Source organism: Calidris pugnax, unplaced genomic scaffold (assembly GCF_001431845.1).
Source record: "Calidris pugnax isolate Ruff unplaced genomic scaffold, ASM143184v1 scaffold95, whole genome shotgun sequence".
Lineage (NCBI taxonomy): Eukaryota > Metazoa > Chordata > Aves > Charadriiformes > Scolopacidae > Calidris > Calidris pugnax.
The window spans coordinates 11626327-11646220 of NW_015090885.1; positions in this window are offsets into that span (position 1 = coordinate 11626327).

Genomic DNA, 19894 nt, shown 5'->3' on the forward strand with positions numbered 1-19894 from the left:
CAAATACACTTGGCAAGTCTTTGTATATGTAAACTAGCAGACTTTTCTGAACATTTTTCTTCACTTTGTATTACTCTGTTGTGTTACTGTGGGATGTTTCCGCTTTCACCTGTATTGCCACAGGCTGTTTTAATCTTGGGGTCCCCACCAACAACCAGCCCCAGACACTCTGTGTCTTGCACAGCCTGATATCAGCAAAAAAATTATGTGACAGCATTTGCTCCTCCAGCCATATGTATTCTATCAAAATGGTTGAGCCAACAGTCACTAAATGATATGTATTAGTGTTGCAAGCCCAATCTATACTTTGCCACGAAAACAGGTGCATCTGCAAATATTTTTCATTAGAAATGTAATTAATATGCATAAACTTGTTTGCCAAGCAATTTGCAAATGAATCAAGAATTAAATTAAATACAGAAGCCTCTTCCCTCTCCCCTCCCACCTTTCCCTGTCTGGATTAAGTAGAATTTAGAGAAGTTTTCAGGGTAACTTTTGAAAATAATCTGTTTGACTCAAACTTGTCATTGTTTCAAACTTTTCTTCATTACCACAGTAACTCTGAGATAGTAGAAAGATTTCTTTCTAAAACCAGTTTTTGCCTGCAGCTAGAGTCTCCTGATAATATGACAGATATACTGCCATGAAGAATGAAATCTGCTGTCTCAAGCACGCAATAGAGACAAAACAAGGACTGCTTCTCACAGAGCTCAATACCATTCCAAAGAGGCTGCCCCTATGGAGAGATCTCAAAGTAACTCAATTGCTTACTGCAGAGATGAGTCATTTTAAATAAGGTTCCTTTTATTGCTAATGAATTGTTAACAAGAACCTCATCTTGAAAGATATTCACAAACATTTGCTAAATAATGTTGATTAATCAGCATGCCTTTGATTGTTGGCAGTTGTGCATTTGGTCACTCAAATCACATGGAACAGCTCCTGATCCTTGGCTGGAGGACTGAATCCTTTTAAAAGCAGCGTGACAGAGGGCAACTAATGAATAACCAGGGCTGATTCAAGCTTTTGTGATCCTACTGGCAAGACAGGGTTTAGCAGCCCTACAGATGAAGGCCAAAACTATGGTGCTTTGTTCACAAAAAGGGCACAAAAAGAAGAAGGAAAAGTGCTGGGAGAGAAAGAGGGGAGCAAGGTCCCCAAAAAGACATACTTGCTGGGATGACTAAAGAAGGAGCTGGGTGGACTAGGACGAGCAACTGCTACATCTGGGAGAAACCCCTTCCTCGGCAGTAGTTGCCATCCCTCAAACCCTGATCTTGGTTTTCCAGTACTCTGCATGAGGTAAAGCAGGTGGTGCGTCTCTGACCCATTTGCTGCCCCAAGCAGCAGAGTGGCCCATACCTAGTGCCACTCTCTGAAAAGCATTCTTCCAGTAATACCATTTGAACAAATAATAATTTGTGCTAACTTCCCTGACGTTTTTGCAATTCAGACACTCTGACAGCAGTTGCCAGCAGTCATGAGTAATGGGAACCTACACATTAATTCAACCCAAATGTGGTTTGGGTTTCTTTAAAAAGACTTAGTAAGAGGTTCCTTGCCACTATTTTTATACTATCAGAACGACTCATCTCTTTTCCATGATCTATTCAAACTTTGGTTGTTCTGCACACACATTTGAAAAGAGTGAAAATCTATTTCCAGCAGAATTACCTCTGGACTGAGAACAAGAGTTCACCACTAACCACTTCGCATGGTTTCAGCTTGGTTAACCAGCACAGACTTGCCACAACTCTGGGAGACAAAAGATTGCACATTCCAGTGCTGGTCTCCCCAGTCTTTCAGTTTTTCCTTCAGAGTTCATATAAATATGTCCACCACAAGAAACACAGCTTGATAATAATATTTCATGCTTCCTGCTGCTACATCACGAATCAGAGAATAAATATTTTGAAAGGGAAGTTTAGAGACCATTCTTTTGCCACTGTATCACAGCATCAACGGATTTTTTTCCCCCCAGTTTATTTTACTTTCATCATGTGTATCTAACTTTAGTTATAAATCGGCAGTTTCTCTTGCTCCTCAGCAGAAAATGATGGTAGGTGATCAATGAAAGCAAAGATGGAAAAATACAAGCTAAACCATTATTATTAACCAATAAGTGAGATGTTTGCACAAAGCGTCACAATTTTGTGTCCAAATGGATTTTTTGCAGAGCATGAAATTGCACAAAAGTAGCTTCCAAAATTGTATGAAATTATTTCTTCAGCTCAAATGTCAAATCCATAGATTTTGATGATTTGGAAATAATTGTGTGGATCTTAATTTCTTCATTTCTGTGAAAATCAGTATATTGTGCTTCTGGCATCCCATTCAATGGAACTAATTTTAAATGAAGGATTGAAGCAGGAATTCAATTGAAAAAAGGTGCTTCATGCAGGAGAAACATAAACTGATTTTTTTTCTCTTTGTCATCATCAGTGACAGGAAAATTGGCCAGCACTTTAAATTAAAGTCCACCTCTGAACTACTCAGGTAGTGAACAAATCATATTATCTATCTATATCAGCCCACCAATAGATAGAAAAATTTATTATTTGATGCTCTGCCTTCTCCATTAATTAGTTAATGTTTGTAAAAATGCTTTGAAAATGAAAGGAGCTATATAAGCAACACTATTATCATTACACACTTCAGGGCAGATAAAGAGTAAGCTAATGAAAGTCTGCAGTAAAAAGAAAATGGATGAAATTTAAATGAGGTGTATTCTGCAGAGACTGGGAGGGTGACCAGGTGGCACAGAGAAGTTCAGATAGGACTTAAAAATTACACACTGATTCTGAGATTTGTTGAATGCCCAGCATAGAAATAAATGAGTGATCTTAATCCATATCCTAAAGAACAAGGCTCTCCTTCATACAAAATCATCACCTTTTAGAGTTTCTCTACAACTGCGGAAATAGCACCTCTGCAAAGTGTGCAGGGGACAGTATTGGAACATTGAAGTACCTTCTCCCCCTTCCTGACTCAATGCCACAAGAGGTCTTCTATTTCCAGGGCCACATGAGTAGCTCTTTCTAACGCCACAGGAAATTAAAAAAAAAATAAATCAGAATGTTTCCCTTTCCGAACATGAAATGAATATATTTCTATAAATTGAATGTGGGATGAACATTGTTAGACTATGGGGTACTCTATGGTGACAGAATAATCAGTGAGACTATAATACAAGCAAAAGAGGTGTAGAATTATGGAGTGCCCTATGTAGCTTGTGCATCTTCTATTATTGTCCTTATTAACACCTGCTTATTAAATCTTTAAAAACAGCTTGAATAGTTTATGTTATATTGAGTACATTCCCTGATAAGATCAAGTATGAAAGACTAAAACACAATGAGCAGGAAGAAAATTGGGCCTTAACAGAAAGGGGTTGGAATCTAGAGTTAAAAATGAAAGTGGGGAATCAAATGGGAGTGTGAATGAGAGACCATGTGAGAGGACTGGGTTTTGGAGCAACAAAGCTGAGGAAGTGTGAGCATTGTACTCATTTCTTTTTTATCCCTACCACACTTACTATCCTGGTTCATTAGGGTGTTTGGGTGGTTTTTTTTCCTGCACAACACCTGCTAGTGTCTGTAAGTTAAAACAACATTAAATTTTAAGCACCAGTGCATAGCTTCTTCTTTTTTTTTTTTTAATGTAATGCTCTGTGACTTTGGGTCTAAGGAAAACTGCAGTGGGTAGCACAGCCATTCTCAACTGTAATTAAGGTCTTGTGAAAAAAGCTAAGGTGGAAAACTCATCAAAATGTTTTAAGACATGAAGCTACACCTTAAATACTTAATTTGCCCCTCTATGCAGGTGAAGGGAAATGCATGCAGAGCCTGTTTCCTGCTCTCAAGTTGCAAATCTGGATTTGTCTCACCTAAGCACTTATCACAAGTATTTCATTCATGGCCCCATGCACCCTCATCTTCCTCTAGTCAATGGAAAAGGATGTGTACCTACAGAGACAGACTCCATTGCCCATCCAAATCTCTCCAGTAATGAGGTTTTCAGTACAGGTACTTCAGTTATGAAATGGCAGGAAAGTGGGATGAATCCAGGACACAACACAAGCATGGAGCAGCATTGCCTCAATGGAGAATTGCAGCTTCACCTCTTCCCTCTAGCTCTGGGAGAGAACAACTCAGCTGAGTTACTATGGGACACTCCTGCAGCCACCCGCACTCACCCAGGCACCCCTCTTTAAGGGGTCCACACCAGCAACCAGCCATGGCCACTCTCTCACACAGCCTGAAAAAGTGAGTGAGATGAGCACTGAAAAGCCACAAACTTCACACTGTAAGAGCAAGTCTACAGTCCCTCCTGGATGTTCAGGACTCTCCTTTGGGCTTAGTTGCTCTGGCAGGACCAGTTCCCCTCTTTTCAGTTGCTATCAGCCACACATTAGGCTGGATTCTTTCAAGATCATTACCCAAGACTGATCAGGTGAAGTTTAAGCTCAAGGACATAAGTAGCAATGAAATTTAAGAGAATAATACGGTTTTTAGATTGCTAGCTATTTTCCTTTAAAATAAGGCATTCTCCAGATTTCCTGGTTTCAGAAGCAGAGACAGAGGTTTTGATAGTTTGTTGTAGCTCTTTGTGAGTTGGTTCCACGAAGGAAGAGTTAAAGACAGGGTGTTAATAAGATATTTTAGGAAGCAGACATGCTGCCAGTCGTTTGTTTATAATTAGTGGTTTGTGGCTGAATCCAGCTTTACTATTTTCCTTCCAGCCCTCATGAGACTGAGTTCATCACTTGGAAATTTACTTTTTAAAAGCCTTTAATTGTCATTTAATATCTAAAACTCTATTTACACACAACTGCTGAGCTGCTGCTAACCACCATCTCTTTTTGATTAACATAGTTCAGCCTGTAAGGTCGGTAATTCTGCATTTACCAAGAGGAACAATAACAAAGAAATGCTCAAATCCGGAACTACAACCCCTTCATTTTATTACCTCATTTTCAGTTCTGCTTTTATGTCATTTTGCCTCTAGACTTTTGTTTCCTTCTGTAGTTACTTTAGTGCCTTATTGCTATAGGTCTTGTAGACAGAATATCTGGAACTCTCCATGTTTTCACATTTTCCTTCCATAAATACCACTACTTCTCCCTTCCTGAAAAAAAATTTCAAGAGGGAAATAAATATTAATGATGAAATCCCAAGGGTAATGCTCGCATTGATTCTAGTAGATCTAGTGTTGTCTTTACAGTTGGATCATATAAACTTTCTTTCTTCCCGAGACTTTTTTCGAAAAACCTTTTACAGAAACTCTGCTGGATCTTCTACTCTCAATATACACACATGCTCTGCTGAAAGAATATTGCTCATTATTCATGAGTTTTGGAGACATGAGTTTAAAAGCCAGTTGAAAACTTCTTTCTTTAATTTAATCTTTTCAAGGATTTACATCCTTCTGATACTTTGCTCTGTATTCTGTGTTCCTCAATACATTAGTTGGCAAAAAGCAAAGGATTATGAGCAATATTAAGCAAAACTATTTTTGCTAAATTTTCTCATGGAGAGTGTGAAATATGGCTCTTTGAAAAAATATACCTCAGTCTTTTATAGAGGAAAAGTACATCAGTTTAGGGTGTCAAAGTTAATGGTAAGATCTGAGGGGTGTTGGAAGATCTGAGGGGTGTACAGTCCACATTTATAGACTCCTAAGCATTCAGCAACAGTTCTGCCCCACTTTGACCTGAAGATGGAATAACAAATATTTTCTAATCTTTCAAAACTTAGGAAGAACAAGCTTACAAAGAGCCTGATTGGCCAAACTTTGAACATATTTAATTAATATGACTCTTCAATGATTATATTTAGGCATATAGTTTTTCAATACCATATGCACAGTATTTTTAAAAAAATTCTGCAGTACCAGTAGTCAGGAGATGTAGCAATTAGACAATGACCTATCTGTACTGCTAAAAGTTAAATGCTTTCCATCCTGTAGTTACAGAAAGCATGTTTCAGTCTGAAGTCAGAGCAGGGACAGATTCTTTAAATAACCACAACTTCCATGGCCAGTGAACGTTTGATAATTTAATCTGATCTTTTATCTGATTTCCAGGAGGTGTCTTTGGAAAGGCTTGCCAGGGTTCCTGGCACAAAACACACAAAAAATCATGTTTAGATTCCATACCATTTGCATTATCAAGGGAAGATGACAGAGGAAACGCTCCATTCTTAAAAAGAAACAAAATGATGACTAAACTCATGGAAGAGACAGACATGAGTGATAAGAGAAGGGAAAAAGACTTTCCAGAGATAACCTAATATTTTGAAAAACAAATGAAGTCAATTAATTTTGCTCTTTCCCCGAAGATCTCATATACAGATGTCAGCCAAAACTGGGACAAAAACCATCAGCAGCAGTTGTGTAGGCACGGTATTGTAGTGAGAAGAAACAGTTTTTAATGTAAAGATAGATATATTAAGACATAGATTCATTAGAAGGAAAGCAGGAGAACTGCAGAAATAAAATCAAGGTTCCTTTTAAAAACACTGGGCAGTTTTATTTCTCTGCAATTTGTGTTCTGTAGATCCAGGTCAAATCTATGCTTTTGCAGGAACTCACTGTGAAATTACATAGTATCACCAACATGAAGTACTATACAACCATGTCAAGGTTGAAAGTCAAATGCTCAGCAGCCAGAAAAAAAGGCAAAATAAGTGTTACAAGGGCAGCCTCAGTTGGATTCCTTTATATGTGTATGCTTATTTTGAAAAGGAGCTGCCATAAGACTTTAGAATGGCACTGAACAAATTTCCTCCCCTAATCTTATTCTTGGAAGTGGCTAAACTGTTGTTGCTGAAAATTTCAACTCAATAACTCCATCTGAGGTATATGCTTAATATGAAAAGTGTCAATCCACAAGATTACATTTGAGCAAAGTTATAGGCAATTAGGGAAATAAATGCTATTATTATAATAAAAAGAAGTACTGAGAAATCTCAGCTACAATCTTAGTTACTAGTCCTGCATATGATACAGTCCATTTCTTTAATGCATACTTCTTACTGCTGTTGCAAGGATTAAGAACACTTTATGTGAACCAAAGTGTAACCAGCTGTCACCAGAACATGTTTTCTTCATTCCCTGCCTTTGGCAATAACTGAGTTCAATGGATGCACATTTTAAAGGAAGAAAGAAAAATAAAAATCAAAATGTGGTTGAAAGAAGACTCAGATGTAATCATTTTCATAGGCTGCTCTTGTTTCTGTCTTTAAGATATAGAAAACTATTTGACTATTGTCAAATGACAGACTGTAGTACAATATGCTCAACTTTTCTAGAGCATGCTGATATAAGAAGAGGTATAAGAGAACGATAAGAGAAAGAGAGAACAAAAATGGCAGTTCTGGTTCACCATCCTGCCTCCCTACTCCTCCTTTCACCTCACTAATTTGCTTTGACTGTCATCTGGATGGTAAGAGTGCTGCTCAGTCTCCACCTCTGCTGAAGTCTTGGCTTCCTTGAGGCAAAGTATCTTTGCTTTGCAAAAAGCACTTAACTGTTAACAAAAAATCTGACACTAGCTTCAGTTTTCCATGCTGGACCCTTAAACAAATATGTTTCTTAGATAAGCAGGAGACCAGGAAAATTCATGTGTTTTATCTTCAGCAGACAGATCTGTTCTAGCTATATAAGTACATCTTACTTATCCCCTGTTTTCCTTTCCCATGTGGCTTCCTGATGAAGGCCAACATTAGTTGCTGTCAATGTTTGCCCTGTACCTTATTTTTAATGCTTTCTCCATATTATACTTTTACATGGTCTTTTCTAAGCTAGTTTAAAGACAATTTCAAACTGGGGGGGCAAGGGGGAACAAAGAAAAAGGATCCTGATGTTCATTTTTACACAATATCAAGATTCACATTCTACCGTGTCACCTTTATTCCTTATCTTTCTACTCTTCCCTTTTTAATTGCTTCCTCCTACTCCAGTCTGAATCAACCGTTGTGCTGGGAACACTAAAAACAGTCCTCATGCATTTCACCTGTGCCACATGGAAAGCCTATGGAATAGAGAGAGAAAGATACCAGCAGGCAGACAGAAGGTCCTCCCCGAGGCACATCCCTTCCTCACTACTGTGCAGCTATGTATTGAATCATAACTACTACAGTCCCCTTTCTGCAGTACAGAATGAGGCTGTGCATAAAAACATGAGGTTCTTCTTCAGGTATCAGCATTTATTCTGCCCTAAAAAGTGGATTGATATCAGCTACAAACCCCTACAAAAGGACCAAGGGTTCACCGAACCCGCCTGGCCTGGTAATAAAGGCTCCGGAGACTAAAGGAGTCCAACATTCCCACCTGTGAAACTCCAGGCTCTTATGCGTTATGACTTTTCAACATTTGTAGCACCTTACTAGTCAATGGTGACATCACACAGGTGTCACTGCAAAGAAATCAGTATGTCTTCTTGTTAATGACGCACAAGAAAAATTAAAAGCTCAGCTTAATCTTTCTCACCTATGCTCTCCTTTTTTTGCAGCACTCCTCCAATAGTAACAATTTATTTTAATTATACACACGGAGAGTACTGCCAGTTTTACCTAACGCCTCGTTTCAGAATCTTCTGATTTTTGTGCAATTTAGCTATAATTTTAATTTTACTGCAGTGTGTGTTAGTGAAGGGGAAAATGTTGCATTAAAATTACAGGTTAGATAGCTGAGGAGTAGTGTGCAATTCAAATTGTGGCCTTAGAATCCATTATCTGATTAGTTCATTGCCAGCACACATACACACAAGAACAATCGGCAGTTTAATGAAATAATCATATCCATGCAATCTGTTTAAAATACAATAACTTAATAATACCATCCACATAAAGTTTTAGACTGTAAGTGCATTACTTCTAGAAGATTCTGCATAAGAAATTAAATTGTAATCAAGTAATTATTTAATGAGGTGTTACACAATACATTTTTGCCAGCAGTAAAGTGAGAAACAGAACTAAAACAGACAAAAAATTTCTCCAAAGTGATAAAAAGTTTCAACTCCAGAACATGAGAATTATGGCAACACCTAATCACTGTTTTATTCTCAAACATTTTACGTAAGAGCCATAACGTACTTGTCCCACAGTTTGTACATATACATTTGCATATGAAATTTCATCTGAACTTCTCTGAATGTGATATGAATGTTTAGTCAGCCTCAAGATACCTGTCTGAAAACACCATTAACATATTAGGGTACAAAAAAGGTAAACTGAGGCACAAAGAAGTTGCCTGAATTCCTTAATTTCTGAACATCGTCTATTGCTTTCACTAGTACATGGAGAAAATCAATATTCTGATTTTATGTTCAGATTTCACAAAAAACCTGGTACTCTCACACAGCCACATTTTCAGAAGAGCTGAGATCTTACTTAGTATTTTGAAACATAAAAAATGGCTAATGTCTCTTGCGTAAGGTCATTTGGTTCAGGCCAGAGTGTTAAGGGTTTTTGAGCACCTAATGAGACTTTCACTCATTTATATGCTTCTGCAAATCCTGCTAGCCATATATTTGCATCTTCATGTATCTACACAGTTCTGTGCATTTGGCCCTCAGACCCAATTTTTAAAAATACTCATATGTATGAACATCATTTTATGATGTGTGTGACTGTGATGGCAGGACTGGAGACTCAGTGAGAGCAGCAGACATGGGCCACAGACTGGAACCAGTACCACATAACATTACTGGTACCCTGCCCCCATGTGAGTGGGTCTGAACAACACACACACATGCATCCAGCTATAAGGAAATGAGCTACTTTATATACATGTACTTTTACTGGTACTTTTGATACATCCAGTACTTTTTACTGGGTGAGACTTGTGATTGCATCTATTCAGAATCCATTCTTAAATGCTTTAAATAGCCACACAGTGCAGAATGCTCAGCTCAGTGGAATCTGGCTTGAAGTGATAACAACTACTTGCTGGCCCAAACTATTAACAGGATTTTCTTCCTCAAGTTGTCTAATGATCTGCTGCAATTCATGTCTATCTGTAAACAATATACTCAGTAGCAGCTGTGTTTAGAAACAGTTATGTATCCTCAGCTAACACCTGCACATAATGTCTTGGAACATCATGACCAACCCGAGCATGAAGAAAAGAAGAATAAAGCTGTAAAGTCAAGATAATCCAAAGTAACAAAAGAGAAACTGGTCAAATTTTGTCAGTGATCTGGAGATTAACTGCTCTGATTTCTGTAAAGGAATCTAATCTTTGAACAAATCTCTTCATCAGACCTTTAAGATGAACATTTCAAGAGAGACCAATAGAGAATAAATCCCAAGTCCATATAGAATATTTCACCCATGAAGGGTGAGTATTATGTATCTCTCATGAGTGTAAAAGCTCCATAAGTCATGACTGCACAGGCATGAATGAATTATGAAGGTCTTTTGCTGTAGTAAAAGGAGCAGGATCAGCATTTGTAGGCAAGACATTGTATTTATTCTACCTATTTCTTGATCTGTTTTAATTTAAAAGTGTTTAAAACTGCCAGTTCTACTAGTAAAGAAATGATTGGAGAGGAAAATAGATCAAATTCATTGGAAACACATAATATGGGTTTCTACAGGTAATCATAAATAATGTTGATTTCTGCAAATCGTTCTCAATTCCATTTTTCAGTGAATGGCAGGCATTCACAAGACTATCTTGTTTCATTCACTGCTGCACTTCTGCAGCAAATGAGACAGGAGACCACAGAAAATAAATAAACGTGAGACTGTGTCATTTAAGACCATCAGAATTGGACTTTGCAGAAAAACAGAGCTTTTACCTTCAGAAAGTCTATCACATAGAAAGTTTCACTGTTAGTTCTTATTCTGAATCAGACAGAAAGCACAGATAACAATGCCTTTGAGAGAATGAAATGTTATGTCAACTGGAAGAAAAATATGCTGAAGTTACATTTAGGGCTGCGTCCCCAATTCATGACAGTGCTGGCTCCCATGGGAGCTGTAGTTCAAACTTTCTCACATCCTTCCCCTCCCCACTCTTTTTCAGATTCCCTTTGTGGTCTGACTGGGACTGAGGCAGAGCCCAGCACATATTGGTTTTCCCTGCACTTCATTGCTTTGCCATCTGGAGAGATGGGATTTTATGGAACTACTTCCTTCCATTCTTCTAACTGAAAATCCTGAAGTTCATCCTTTCCCACAGAAAACTTTCTAGCAGGCATATTTTTCATCTACAAACTTTCTACCAGAGAGAGAATGACTTAAGAAGGAAGATACATCAATGTTATGAGGCAGGAGGAGGAAAGAAGAGAAGGGGAAGTGAAGACCGTGCAGTTAAAAGGCTAATAAAGAAGTGCCTGAAAAGTTTTAAAAAAAGAAAAATGGTTTTGCTGCATCTATGCTTCAATGCTTCATCAAACATTACCAAATAAATTTCATTGAGACACTAGAGAGAGCACTTTTGCCGCCAACATTTTTGAAAATTTCATCCTAGCTCTGACTGACGTATCTCTTCCAGAACAATTTTAAATTGTTGGTTTTTGATATTATGTTGAAATGTGGTCATGGCAAGCCCTTGTCTTCTTTTCTTACTCTCCAGATGACCTGAGCTCAGGACCACCCACTGCTTTTGATAGGTCCGTCTTACAGATGTTTCCAGCCACTCATCTAACCTTTCACTGCTAGTGAACAAATGGATGTATTTGTTTAACAGGAGGATGAAGTATCTTCACAGTCCCTGTAGAAAAGGACAGTCATAATCCACTTCCAACTAAGCATATCCTTTGTGAGAAGAAAGTATTGTTCTCTTTCCAAATGTTCAGATTATAGATACTAGTTCTTGAAGTAAGATGGCCCCAAAAAAATATTCACTGATCTTTTTGCAAAGAACTTCCACAGGTGATGCTCTAGAAACCTCATGCTGCCAAGATAACACCAAAACACAGACATTATTACCTTATTATTTGATTTTCCTAATCCTCAGAATCTTCCCATCCAACCTTAAACTCTACTAAATAGTTCACAAAGTCCAAAACTGGCATCAGGCTGGTTTATCAACTTCATATAAATGTGAATGCTTTTTTATATGAGACAAGCCTTAATCGGAACTCACTTGAGTACATTTAACCATCTGATACTGTTTGGTTTTGTTGTTTTTTTTCCCATTCATCAAAACAAGTGATACTTTTACTGCCTGGTATCTCTGTATTCATATTCAGCCAAAGGGATCCAAAGTACTCTATTACACATTGCTATAGCACAAGTATTTCTTGTGCAGAATTGACTCTTTCACCTTGTCATACAGAGACAGATCACTGAAAAACAATGATCATATAACAAGTTTGATGGTTTTGTCTCCTTCCCCTTTCTCAGAAGTGGTTCCAGATCACAGTGGTTTTGATTAAAAGGAGGTAGTTTTTTTTTGTTAGTTGGTTTCTTCTCTCAGGCCTTCAAGGAAGCAAAAAAGAACCAGTGAAAATGTTTTCTAAAAGCTCAGAACTTTTTTGGTTCTATGAGTGTCACCACTAACTGCAAAAAAAATCCCCTCCTGAACCTAATCCTCCAGCCTGTCAATCAGTTTTAAAGTATGGAAAAGTACTAATCCATGAAAAAAAAAATCCACCAGGCAATCCCAATTTCAGAAGGAGAGTGTTGTGTATATTGTCAGGAGAATAAGAATGGACAGTCTTTTAAACTACCTTTTAAGCTCAATCAGACACAACCAGCCCCCAGGATAACAGCTCTAGTCCACCCACAACTCATTTAGCACACATCCTGAAGCACATGAAAATATCACTGCAGATGGCAGGCAGATAATATGATTAAATTTGGTCTCAAAATAAGAGGAGAGCCTCCAGGTAGCCAAAGGAAAGATTAGAGACATGCAGGAGAAGCGTCAATTAGAAACTGAAACCAGAGAATTAAAGACTAATCCTGAAACAAAACAGGTACAGTTCAGATTAAAAAAAAAAAAAAAGATCCCCAAAGGCTCACCTAGAAGAAGGATTATGAAACGGGTGGAAAATATTTCAAAAACTCTAGTTTGGGAGTACATTACTATGAAAAACCCCTAAGACATTCCTGCCATGTACCATGTTACAGCACAAAGAATTGCTCTAAACAAAGGTTATCATCTGTCCTAAGTCTGCTGGTGTATGTCAAAGACTTACAGCCCAAAGAAGCTCTGATCTAACCAATGCTATATGTTCCTCATAGTGCCTGTGGGCTCTGGGAAGCTGGGAGTCACTGAAGCAGAGTAGATTCAGCTGATGCCTCTCCTTTTTCAAAGGTAGTCTCTATTCAAAGTAATAAGAGGACTAGTCTGGCAGCTTGGTGCCACTTGGCAGTGTTTCCTGTGGGTTCCTGACAGACAGTAGGCTTCGGATATCAATGATAACATAATGAATTCACTCCTTGTCACATGGCATTTTTCAGATAGCTCTAAACTCTGTTTCAAGGGTCCAAGCCATATGAGAAAAAACATTAAAGGTAAGATGGGCTGAAGCTCATACAACTACAAGAGGAATGCTAAATATTTGCAAAGAAAACCTTACTCTTAGGCTCACTATTAAACAAGAGGCATCATACAAAACTTTACAAATCTGAGACTCCAAAATCCCTGGGGATTTTAAAATAACTTCCAAGATTCATCCACGGTCCTCCTCCTTGCTAGATTCCTGTCAAGAAGGACCATTGAAGGCAGGGAGAGCTCCTGTTCTCTGAGCCAGTTTACTCCAGTTGACTGATGAGGGTCTTGGATTTGTTTGTTGTTTTTGAGAATTCCCACTATACTCTTTCCAAGATCCTAGCAGACTGGAAACTTTTACACTGAACACAGCTGGGCAGGTTGTATCATTAGCAGAAAATTAATTAATTAATATGATTTATGTAAATTTAGGAACTGTTTAGAAGGCTTCATTCTCAATGCAATATTCAATATTTGCTTAATATCTTGTCAGACATTAATTATATCCCCGGATAGGAAATTATACTCAACTGTAGCAAAATGGTTCTTACCATTAATTCTGTCAGAAATAGGGAGAGATTAACTATACTCTGTCTGGCATGGATTATTTAGCAGTGCACAGGCTATTAGTATGAAAATGCATGCATCTTCTGAAAAATGTATGGAGTAAAATGGATTGTAATTCCATTAAGCATAACAAGATGAAACTAGTTTAAGAAGGGAAAAAAGAAGGAAACAAGGTCTTTAACTAAAGACAAAATAAAAATTAAAATCATAAATAGAATTTAAGGATTTTTAGAGACAGTCTAATCCTTTTTAAAAAAAGTAATTTTGACTACTACTCAGATGCTGTAGAATATCTTTGATCTGGTCCATAACTATTCCAGTGCATCCTTCAACATGTGTAACCAGCCTTTATTATAGTAACTTGTACCAAATCAGATACATATTCTATGCCAGGAATAACCCACACTTATATCCAGTTTACTACGACCAGCTCAAACTCCTCTGAACATTTTCCATCCAGGACAGTGCCACTCAGAATCTCCTGGAGTCAAAGTTCACTTCAGTTCTGCAATTGACTCATGGTTCCTATGGAATTGTCTGTTGTGGAAACATCAAAATCCTGCCTGCCATACACTTCTTACATGCTTAATATGAACTTTTTTCTAAGTAGAAGTAGAAATGAAAAACGCATGTACAAAAATCCAAAATTGTTTATCTGGTCTTCTACAGATACAAACCAATCAAAGCAAATAATTTAAAGGCTATTTAAGATTACCTTTTGCCAATTCAAAACACTGGCTTCTTTCTTCCTTTCTTTTTTCTTTTTTCAAAAGCACATCAAAACTATTATGACTTACCGATATAGGCTTTGTGGAGCTGCACAGCTCACATGCAATGATATACATAACCCAGCATCTCTTCCCGCCTCACTAGCATGAGAGTTAACTCCATTATAAACTTCTCCTGGACACCATAAAAACAATACAGCTGGCTTCTAAACTGTCATTTCAATTAATGTTTACAACTGCCAAAAAATGAACTGTGGATTTAGTCCACACGGTAAAATGTAATAAGCACAGACCTGGGAAGTTGGATATCCCAGTGTATTCCTGACACTCCTGTTACAAATTTTGCACATCTACTAATGTTTTTTACTCATTCATGCCTATAATAATTAAAGAGCTTGTTGAGTTTATCTTATTCCAGTGCTTACAGCTCCCCAGTGCCATTCCTCTGTAACATCAGGCAAATGCATTCTGTCCTTGCCTGTGTAATCCATCATTTTGTTTTGACTCATTATTCTCTGCCTTTTCTTTGAAAGTCAATGTCCTTTTAATCACACTGTCATGCAACGTGCTTCCCAGTAAGAAGTTCCTAAAACTTCAAAAAGGTTGGTAAATACTGCTTCCCCGTAAGTACCTCTCAGCTTCAATGACCTGATTTTGGCTTCCATGAATTTCGTGGCAATACTTAAATACTTAATGTTTTCTGTGGAAAAAAGACCTTTTTTTTTTTTTGGTGCTTTTAGGGTGTATCCAATGACGTGATGGATTAGATATCAATACCCACAGCTATCTCCATAAGAGCCAACGTATCTATGAAGTGCAATGTGGCACTGTGCTAAAATAAACACCATCTTACCCCAGCATCACTGCCTCACAACAGAAGGGGGAGTTGATTCAGATGCAGCATCAAATGGAGGCATGCACCCATCAAGTGAGGTTTGCTCCCAGTTTTGGAGCCAGCTTTTTGGGTACTATCTCAGGGGCCTCTGCAGTGTGTCCCATTTGCTGTGCTTATATATACACCTTAAGGTAAACGATGCCAGAAATCAAACTGTTTTCCAACCTTGGAAATTTAACAGTGATTCTGATGCTTGTGAGAGATGAAGGAGACTTGGTGAATGATTTGCTTCACCACTTCATTTTTCAAAGTACATGTACTTTCTCCTGCAAAAATTAGCATCAACATTAAAATACAAAATGTTTGAAAAAAAATTACATAAAAATTATTGTTACACTGTAAAACTATCCTCCTTGAATATCACCTTGATCAGATAGTTGTTAGAAAGACTAAGAATGAATGAATCATATCTTGTTCTTAGCTCTGCATTAGTAATTTGATGCCTCTGTACAGCACCTCACCTGCATATTAAAGACATAAAGTGGCTTCAAGTTTCTGCAGCCTGCCTTGGGAGAGAGAAGTGGTGCAGAGGTAGCACCTGAAGAAACAGAGGAATTTACCTGAACAAAAGAAGGGGTTTGCCACCTCTAAGCAGGACTTGGAGAGGGTAGGACCTAATATTTTGATTTGTATGGGCACAAACTGGAGCACAGAAAATTCCATCTCAACATAAGGGAAAAACTTCTTTAGTTCGAGAGTGACAGAGCAGTGGAACAGGCTGCCCAGAGAAGTAGTGGAGTCTCCTGCTCTGGAGATATTCAAGACCCACCTTGGTGTGTTACTGTCCAGCCTGCTCTGGGAGACCCTGCTTTGGCAGGGGGGTTGGACTAGATGATCTCTGAAGGTCCCTTCCAACCTCTGCCATTCTGTGATAAGCTAAAATCAAACGGAGAAGGAGTATTGGCAGACACTGCTTCGGTTCATAAGGGCTCTTAATATACTAATTCCCTTTCAGATTTTCTTCTACCTCCACTCCCCGTTATTTATTTGGAAGAGAGAGTGTCTCCATTGCAAAGTCACTCAGAGCCTGTCATTTCTTCATCATGGGAAGGGCATGGACCTGTTAGAACGGGTCCAGTGGAGGGCAACAAAGATGATCAGGGGGCTGGAGCACCTCTCCTATGAAGACAGGCTGAGAGAGTTGGGATTGTTCAGCCTGGAGAAGAGAAGGCCCTGCGGAGACCATATAGCAACCTTCCAGAACCTAAAGGGGACTTATAGGAGAGATGGGGAGGGACTCTTTATGAATGAGTGTAGCGATAGGATGAGGGGTAATGATTTTAAACTTAAAGAGGGGAAATTTAGATTAGATATCAGGAAGAAGTTTTTTGCTACGAGGGTGGGTGCGGCACTGGAACATGTTGTGGATGTGGATGCCCCTTCCCTGGAAGTGTTCAAGGCCAGGTTGGATGGGGCTTTGAGCAACCTTGTCTAGTGGAAGGTGCCCCACCATGGCAGTGGGTTTGGAACTAGATGATCTTTAAGGTCTGTTCCAGCCCAGACCGTTCTATGAGTCTATAATTTCCATGTCTAGCGTGGGAAGACACGTCACAAATATTCTTGCTGATTTTGATTTAAAACAAGATCCTACACACAGCAATGCCAGTTCCTTTGGTATTCATTATCAAGGCACAACCCTAACAATGATTGGGCTTGTAGGACACATGGAAGAGTACCAACGTAAAATCTTTTCCTACAACAATTGCAAAACAAATGTATGACATGTTGCCCTGATGGAAAATCCAGAACAGTTTTGCTGAGTTGAGCAAACATAAGGCATGTGAATATGAGATTAAATTGGCTCTGGGAGGTATGGCACATAGAGCAGATATAGAGAGATTAGGGTGTTTGAAGTCAGAATGCTATCTACTTGCAGAAGTGGTCCCATGGATGAGGAGCTCCATAACAACTCTCCAGTGGGTGGGATGAAGTAAAAGTGAGATTGCTATCTAAAAATGCAGAACTGATAGATCCAGGACAAAAGTGACGAAAAGATCTGAAATGTCACAGTAATACCCATTGATTGTGTAAATACCACTGATTCTTTCCTGCCTCAGTGCCTTTGTGGTGAAATACTAATTTTTCTTCTGAACACACTGAAGAGCTTTATATAGATTAAAACATGCAGAATGTTTCAAGTGTAAAGTTAAATTTGAATTTTGGTTTTAAAACACTGTTATTGAAAGCCAAAAGAAACATTTCATGCTTCCATTTTAATGAGCTATGGACAATTTCTTCCACCTCATTTAGGTTTTAGCACTTCTATTTTACAAGTAGTTATTCTAGCTCATGGGGAGCAAGGAAGACTCTTGTTCATCCATATATTCCAGGTGGAAATGCCTCTTTCATGCTTTAGATCCGTTCAGAATCTTAAAGAGAAACTTTCACAAAAACAAATTAAGTATCTGCCTCCTTCTCCACCTACATTTACAAAATAGAAATACACACATAAAAAGTTGTAACACTTGAAGATACTTTGTAATAATAGTTTACAGCAGACTTGCAGCTCCTTATTTTAGGATAAGAGACTCTATAAAATAATTCATGTTTCTGTGCAACAAGTCAGAAACACCACTTCTGCTACCCCAAACGTTGCCCAATAACAACTTATAGCGCATGAGGACTGACACATGTTTCTGAGAAGAATCTTCCCCTTTTCAGGATTTAATTTTTTTGTTAGGTGAAAAAATGAGTGAATATTATTCTGGAGGGATTACATTATGGTTTACTAAATTTATAGAGACAGAATAACCTATATAGATTGCTTTAGATGTGTATAGGTCTAAGCTATACAACATTTTAATATACTACTGAAAAATTGCATGAGTAGCTTCATTGAATTTAGTGGGATTATCCATTTGAGTAAGCATTCAGCTAGCACAGTAGGAGGTTACAAACCTAGATCATAATTTGTAAGGCTATAGATTGGAATATGACACAGTTAATATACTATAGCCTAAAGTTCTGGTGATTAAAAGACACACATTTAAGCAGAAATTATCAGGAAAAGAATTCTTAATTAGAAATTTACATAACTATCAGCAAATAGCTTTGAGATCCTCTGTCAATGAGAAGTGCTATATAAATGTAATTTGCTTTAATGGTATTAATATTATTTATCTATGTAATTGAAAAAAAAAACTAGGATCTTTACTGTATTTTGGTTGGTCAAATACTAAATATGAAAGGCCAAATACATCTTTTCTGTAAGCTTTTGAAACTAATAAAGTTACAGGACAAATGAATCTGACTACAGTATCTGGAGGATACTAGGTTTGCTCAGTGTAGAGAAGAGGAGACTGAGCCGTGACGTCCTTGCTATCTACGACTTCCTCATGAGAGGGAGCAAAGAGAGAGCTGCTCATCCCTTCTCTCTGGTGTTCATTGATAAGATGCAAGAGAATGGCTTAAAGCTGTCAGGAGAAGTTCATATAGGATATTAGGAAGAAATTCTTCACTGAGAGAGTGGTCAAGCACTGGAACAAGCTACCCAGGGAAGCAGTCAAGGCCCCAAGCCTGCTGGTGTTCAAGAAGTGTTTGGACAATGCTCTTGGGTATAAGGTTTAATTTTTAGGTTGCCCATTATGGAGTCAGGAGTTGGGCTTGATGATCCTCATGAGTCCCTTCCAAGTCAGGATATTCTGTGACCCCAGATGTCTATTATGTACTATTGAAAACAGAAAGCAATACAATTTAAGCATAAGAAATATCATTTTCATACTTAATCCAACCTCTATGCCTTCATCACCCTTTCACATCTCTTGTCCTTTTGTATTCCTGATTTATTTACAAATGCAGTTCTGGTAATTTAAACTTTAGAAAGTTTTTTAAAAACTGTGGCCTGTTCACTCACATTAATTGACTCGATTCCATAAAATACTGTCACCAACTTGTTTTCTATATGAAAATGCTTTCTTATAAAACCTTTTCAGGTTGCAAGGCACAGATGTTTTCCCAGAATGGGGGAAAACACCTAAGCTAAATATTTTAAACAAAAAAACAGAGTTTAGGCCTTTTTTTGCCTATTTCAAAAAACCGAGTGGTTGGAATAAAAATCTTAGATTCAGAGGGAGCAGTGAGTGTTCCTTGAAACCATAGCAAGATATGGAAGTGTATCCATACAATGTGTTCTATTCTGTAGAAATATTTAACAGAAGGGTCAAAAAAGTGATCATTACTAATACCTTTCTGCATTTATTCTACAAAGTTAGTAACTTGTGTTATTGGTCTCCCACCTTAATTATAAAGAGTTTCA